The sequence below is a fragment of the Gymnogyps californianus genome, chromosome 2, assembly GCF_018139145.2.
Source record: "Gymnogyps californianus isolate 813 chromosome 2, ASM1813914v2, whole genome shotgun sequence".
Lineage (NCBI taxonomy): Eukaryota > Metazoa > Chordata > Aves > Accipitriformes > Cathartidae > Gymnogyps > Gymnogyps californianus.
In genome coordinates this window covers 90,836,109-90,843,237 of record NC_059472.1, presented here as the reverse complement: position 1 = coordinate 90,843,237, position 7,129 = coordinate 90,836,109, and positions in this window count along the sequence as shown.

Sequence of the window (7,129 nt, the reverse complement as noted above, 5' to 3'; positions counted from 1 at the left end):
AACTGATCAAAACCAAAGAGAATAAAGAAAGAAAGCTGCTTCATAAAGGCTAAGTAATTGAGATCTATAATGGCCAGCCTGCATGCTGAAAAACACCTTCTAAATCCTCATTTAAGGTGCTTCATATAATTGAGACTTCATTTAAATAGTCTGCCATTAAAATCCGGTGAAGATCAATAGGAACAGTCTATTAGGGCAGCGGTTTTTGCATTTGAAATGGTTGGTCGTTATGTGCTGCCTTCTGATTTGTCTCTTCCGTGGCTGCCTATGGCCAATTTCACTTCATTTTGTATACACTGATTTTTTTTTGAGAGAGAGAGACACAGGGCTGATTTCATGTGATGGAAACCCTGGATCATTTGCTGGCTGCTTCTTCCCCCGTGGAGACAGGACCCAGGTCTCACTGGGTTACACCTGGTGCTGAGCACTGGGCATGACAAAGCCTCCGGGATGCTGCAGCCCACCTTGCCTCCACTGGAGGGGCAGGGGTCCTCTCCAGCAGCAGCAAGTTGCTGTCTTCTCTCCCCGTCCCCACAGGGCAGTGAGAAGAGGGAGCACGGCTCTTTCAGCCTCTCCTCTTTTTACCAGCTCCAGCCCTTGCCTCTCACTCTCTCCTTCCTACAGGGGGGAAATTTGAAGGCCCATCCCCAGGCACAAGATAAAGCTTTCAGACCTATAACCAGACAAAGGCACAACAGTGGGGAACTCACTGAAACGCTGTTTTTTTTCTGTCATTTTAGAAACTGGCTGAGGAAATAAGCTGTATTAGAACAAAAGCGACAGCTTACAAGCTTTTGAGGAAAGACAGAAAATGTGGAAGAGGAGGAGGGGCTATGCTCTCTGTAAAAGAGCAATTTGAGGATATGGGCAAGAGGACAGGTCAGCTGAGTGCCTTTGGGTCAAAATCAGAGGTGTCACCATCAAGGGAGTGCTTGTGGTGGGTGTCCTGGATGGATGACCTGATAGGCAAAGAGAAACAGGTGAAATCTTCTTCAGACCGCTTGAAGACTGACAATGGCAGCCTTGGCTGCAGTGATAAGATCGTAGAGTTTAACATCCTAAGAGGTGTGAAGAAAAGTAAGTAGCAGAATAAAGTCCCAGAACTTCATAAGAGCAGACTTTAACTTGCTCAGGGAGCTGCTAGGAGGTATCCCAGAAGAGTCTGCCTTGGAAGCCAAAGGTGTTCAGAAGTATTGGGAGACTTTCAGAGACAGCCTTCTCCAAGCCCAAGAGCAGTCCATCCACCTAAGCAGGAAAAGGAGCTGGCACAGCAAGAAACCAGCCTGGTTAAACTGGCTGAGAGAACTGAGATGCAAAAAAGGAACATGTGAGAGATGGAAAAGGGAACAGGCTTCCAAAGGAGAATATAGAAATACCGCTCGGGCATGCAGAGATGCAGAGAGAAAGGCTAAACTGAGCTGGAGCCCAAAATGGCAAGAGATGTCAAGAGTAGCAAGAAAGTACTAACATACTGTATGTATGTTAGCAAGCAGAAGGACAAGGAAAAGGTAGGTCCACTGCTGAGTGGGGTTGGCAAGTTAGTTACAAAAATGACAGAGGGAAACCTGAAGAATTTCCTTCATGCCTTCTTTGCCTTGATCTCCACGAGTAAGGTCGGCCTCCCAAGTCTCTGCGGAAGCAATGTCGAAGCAAGCAATGAACTGCTGACAGCGGGAGAGGGTTGAGTTAGCTGAGGTATGTGTTGGCTTCTCCCAGTTGTCGTCTTCTCCTTCATGCCTGGAAATAGCTTCCATGAAGACCCATTCCATAATTTTTCAAGGGACTCAAGTGAGGCTGACTCATCTGTAATTTCCCAAATCTTCTTTCTTTCCCTTTTTGTAGACGGGTGTAATATTTGCCCTTTTCCAGTCAGCTGGGACTTCCCCTGAACTCCATGACCTATCCAAGATGTTGAAGTGTGGCTTTGCAGTGACATTGGCCAACCCTCTCGGCAGCCTCGGATACATTCTGCCAAGTCCCATTGACTTGTATATGTCCAGCTTGTACAGGTGGTCCCCAACACTCCTGAGCTCCTTTGCCCTCCTTGGGAACCTTTCTAAGTGTTTCCTGGGAAGTTGAAATCAGGAGCAATTTTGTGTATGATCATCTGCATATAATGTATAGAAACCTGCGACTGCCAATAGAAACATGATGCGACAGACCTGTCAACTTTGATGCAAGTAAAAGCTAGTGCAACACCCAAGGATCGATCAAGTGGTCAGGCAGGCTAAGGAATGAGCCAGAAGGGCTGTGGTAATCCTCAGCCAAAACAAAGAAACCATAAGCCAGCTAGCCAAAAGAAGAAGAAAAAAGAAGCAGTGTTAAAACACATCCGATCAGACCCTCTGGCATACTCATCTACCGCAACAGGGTTCCTTAATGTTATGCTGTCATTGCCTTGTTCATAAGCCAGAGAGAATTGTAATAATGCATTTTTCCCTATGTTCGTGCTCATGTATGCTCACATTTTACAAAAAATCCACAACAGATGTTTGACAATGCAACAAGAGTGCTGGAGGGCCTGAAGGCAAGACCGGAGGGCTAGCAAACCTTGCTGCAGAGATGACACAATCACTTGGCGGCCACAACCAGCTTTGGTGCCTTGCAGAAGGAAAAACGGGGCAACCAGACTTACTGAAGTGACAGCAATGGGAAAGGCAGGTATATGCTAGGGTCTGTCAAAGAGGGGGATCCTCATGGGGACCCCCTAGGGTACAAACACTGTATGACAGCAGAGGCCTTTGAAGGTACATGCAAAAACTGCACATTGCCCATCAAGGAGTGCAGCCGTGATTGCTGGGTAGAATGGGTTTGAAGGCATAACAAAGACTGAAAATAACATATATTCAGCTCAATTAAATCATCCTATACATGGTGAAAGTGGGAAGGAAATAAGAAGGTATAAAAACCCCTACAAGAACAGGAAAAAAGGAAGAAGAGAGAGGAATTTCTCATCAGGTAAGGACACCCTGTGTGACCAGCAACACCACTTAAACAACAACAGTTCCTCCTCTGGATTCGGGGGAAGGAATGCTGCTTTTTGATTTACCCCTTACAACATTTTGCTAACAGGGACTCAGCAATCATATGTAAAGTAGTACCTTTTACCATGGAATCGGGTTAAATAAACCAGGATGTTAAGGAGCTATTCGCATGTGTTTTGTTTTCTGCTTCAACCTTCTCACTCAATGAGGTGATTGACACCGCAGCACAAAGGCAGAGTAAACTCGTATGGCAGAGCTCTGCGAGAAATCATTTATTGTATAGCAACAATTCACTCTTCATTCTGGAAATTGGGATAGCACCAGGCAAGAGGAAGAGAGGAGAAACACATTTCATGGCAATCTTTCGGTCTGAAATGGGACTTGTTCCCATCAGCACCTGGGATCGCATGCCACTTGCTTCAGCAGTGCCTGCGACTGCCTGCGACAAAATTACCAGTTCGATTTTTCCAGAGATACCACTGCAAACTCAGCCAAGGTGAATGCGAATTGTTGGCATTTAGCATTGTGGGGAGCAGGGGGTGGGAATCCTCATAGGCCAAATGCTGCCAGGCAGAGCTCTCTGGTGCCCGCATTTCCAAGGGAGAGTGCTGTAAAGCAGCGCTGTGGGCAGGTTGCCCTAGCATGTGCCTTTCAGGTCAACATCAAAGTATTCTTGATGGACTGAAAAGGGCAACAGCCATTTGGAAGGAGGTTTGAAAAACTAGCTTATAAGGTTTGGAGTGGTTCAGCATTCCTTGCAAGAAACCTCAGACAACTTCGTCAAATACACTTCAATTTTCCAGTGACTGTTATTAAGTGTCTATTAATAATATATATTACATACTCCAGAAATAACTTTTCCACACGAAGAATTTGCAGCCATTTTACCATGTCCAGTATCATGTGCTGGCCGAAGTGAATTCCCCAATCGTTGTAGATGGTTTTTAAGGGTGGTGGTGAAGGGGCACTGCTGCCTAATTTGAATGGAGGTATCTGATAAAACCATAGCTCTATTAAATACCTGAAAAGCACAAAGACGTCCTTCAGCAGGGTTCTTTTTTATAATAGACACAGGGGTGTAATTGCTCAGATACCACCAATATGATAAAAGGAAGGGAACCTGAATGGACAAGTAGAAATTACGACATTTTAGTGATGCTACTCCCAGGTATGCTGTAAGCCTTGCAGAGTGATTTCCAATCTCTGTGTGAACATGTAGCAAAGTACACAGATTAACAGCAGTTATTGTCTACATTGATTTTTAATGCCATGTTGTTTTCCATGTGGATAAGAAGGACTGCTCCAGTGACCTTGAGCAAAAGATTGCTCCTTGTTTTCCCATGGTTATATGCAGAATTACTGCTGCCCTTCCAGGCCGGAAGTGGCTGAGTTTCAAGAGCACCTAGTATATTCATCACAGATAATGCATGTTGTGACTCCTCAGACTGAAAGACTTGTAAAAACACATGCTGTGCAGGAGGAGACTTCAGGAATGAGTTGGAACCAGTGCCCAGTTCTCAGCAATAAAGCATTACCACACCAGATCTACAGGAGCTCCTGTTCGGTTCCACGCGTGTGCATGGATGCGCTTGTGCGTTATTGCGGCACATACTGGGCAAGGGAAGCACTTTTCGTTTAAACAATTCTACATACCAAAAATGTTACAAAAGCCTAACCAGGAATGTTTTTATATTCACATTTGACTTTTTTTGGTCAAAATAAGCATAGGCATATAATAATGTATTTGATTTTCTCCATTAATTCAAATAAAATCTTCACTTTTTCTCAAGTAGACCTTTAAGATTTTTATTGTCATTAATTATGTGTATTACAATAGCAGCCAGAAGCCTCCAAATTAGTGCCCAATGCATAGGGCCCCGTTGTACAAACAGGTGTTAAAAAACAGCCCCAGCTCCAAACTGACAACAAATGAAATCATGAGGATAAAGAAGTCCCTTTGGGGTCCATGTCTAAGCAGCCAGGCAGAGACCCAGGGAACACACAGCATGCTGATGAGTGTGATATGGTTTCTTCACTTTTGGGTAGACTCTGGAGGAAGAAAAAGAATCGGATCTGTTGGCACATCGTATTTCCCATAAGGGAGTGGCCACAGCACTGAGATCATTATGACCCATTTCTTCATGCTTGCTGATGATCCTAGTTTCAATCCTTGCTAAGTAGGATCCTGAAACTCAGCGAGTGAAAAACATGTCCTCACTGAGGACACGTAGTAAACTTCCCATTGTCTTCTCTGAAATGAGGATTTTGAGCCTGCTCTCTGGTGGTGGATATAAACAAAGGGAAGAAAGAAGCTGCAGAGGGAGAAGGAGAAGACAGACTTGCAGACAGGTAGTTTACCCAGAGCTGAGCACAAGAATTCAGTCCCTCCTGCCATGTGAGTGGGGCTGGTTGAATGCTTTCCAGTGGGGCTGATGTCCTGGATGAATGCTTTCCAGGAAAATATGACTAAAAAAAAGAAGATTAAATGGGAAAATATCTGCACCACCTTGCATGAAGGTGATGGTGGCTCTGCTTCCTTGTCCCTATTGCACCAATACCTAGGGGATACAGAATTAGACCAGAAGAGGCTAGAAAGAGGTTGTAAAGGATCCAGCAGGAAAGACAAAAGAATGTTATGAGTAAGAGACCCTCAGTCACACACCTTCAAAGATGCAGAGGTAGCTTGGGCCATCACTGAATGGGACAACCTACCTGCCTGGCCAAGTCTAGGCTAGGATGGTCTAGTTTTCTGAAGGCCACGCAGAGATGAGAGGGAGACTGGTTGTTCGTGAGCCGGTTGTTCGTGAGCCCTTTTTGCCAGCCACCCAAGAGAGAGTCTTGCACATTTGTACTGAACTTTACATCCCAGATATATAAATAATGCAGAGTTATTCTCCTGAGCGGTGAAGGTGGCTAAGCCCATCCTTTTGTTTTATGGATGAGAAGCTCATCATGACACAGTAGTCACCTTGTCAGCTTTATAGGTGCTCTTCACCCGCAGAGCAGTACTATTGCAAACAGAGCAGCTGCGCAGTGAACCCCTCAGCTTTAAAACCTCGCTGGGGAGGAGCCCTCCCTACCAGAGACCTTTTCCATCAGGGCAGATGAGATCACACTAGATAAGAGATCCCTTTGCTGTCTGGCAGGAAACACAGCACTGACCCTCCTGAAGGCTCAGACTGAAGATAGCTTCCTGCAGCGCTCACATGTGCAGGAGAATGTCAGAAAATTACCCCTTGTCAGGACATCATTAAAAATACTATCTTTTCCTCTTGGGAGTTCCTTGAGACTCTGTTCCCTTCACCTTTCTCTCCACAGTGGCTGCTGGAGGAGGCTGCAGGATACGGGACCTGAACCAAAGCCAACTGAGTAGCTGACACTCCCTTCTAACTACAACTACTATTATTCTTTAAATCCAAACCTTTGGTCCCATTGCTTATCAGCTCTCAGTGTGACAGTGACTACACTTTGATTTCAGCTCAGACAGGTCGAGCTCTAGAAATAGCTTCATGCTACTTAAGTAAAGCTCTGCTTTCTAATGAAAATACCAGAGGGAATGACAAAATTGTTTGGGCAGATGAAGGAACGTGTGTGTGACCCTGACCAAATTCTCCATCTTTGGGTAACCTCTCCCTCTGCTGTCACTCAGGAAATGTCCACAGCTGGTTAGCATAGACCCGTCCTCCACCTGCTAGCAGCTCTGCGACTTAAACTTCAGTGACGTTATTCATGCAGCAACGTGCCAGGCACATGTCACTCTCACTTTCAGGGGTCTGAATTCCTGTGGTGAGGTGCAATAAGGCAGAGGTGAATCAGGGTCCAAAACTATAAATGCTCTTTGCTTGGGATTAATCTGATATGCTTTTAAGGCGTATCAGCTGTATTTTGCCTGTTATCATGTGCTTGGGGCAGTATTACACATATTCATACCCACCAGTTAGTAATGGGCAGACCAGGATCTTGGCTCTGGCGTTGGTTTGAGACTGGAGCATCTGCTCCCTTGGGGAAAGACGGGAAGGGCTGATGCCACCTGCCCCATCACCACAGGGAGGCAAAGGTCAGCAGCAGCACTAGGCTCAGTGGCAGACGTGGCAGAGGTGGCCGCTTCCTTCCACCACCAGAGGCATCGAGGAGGCCCAAGACCC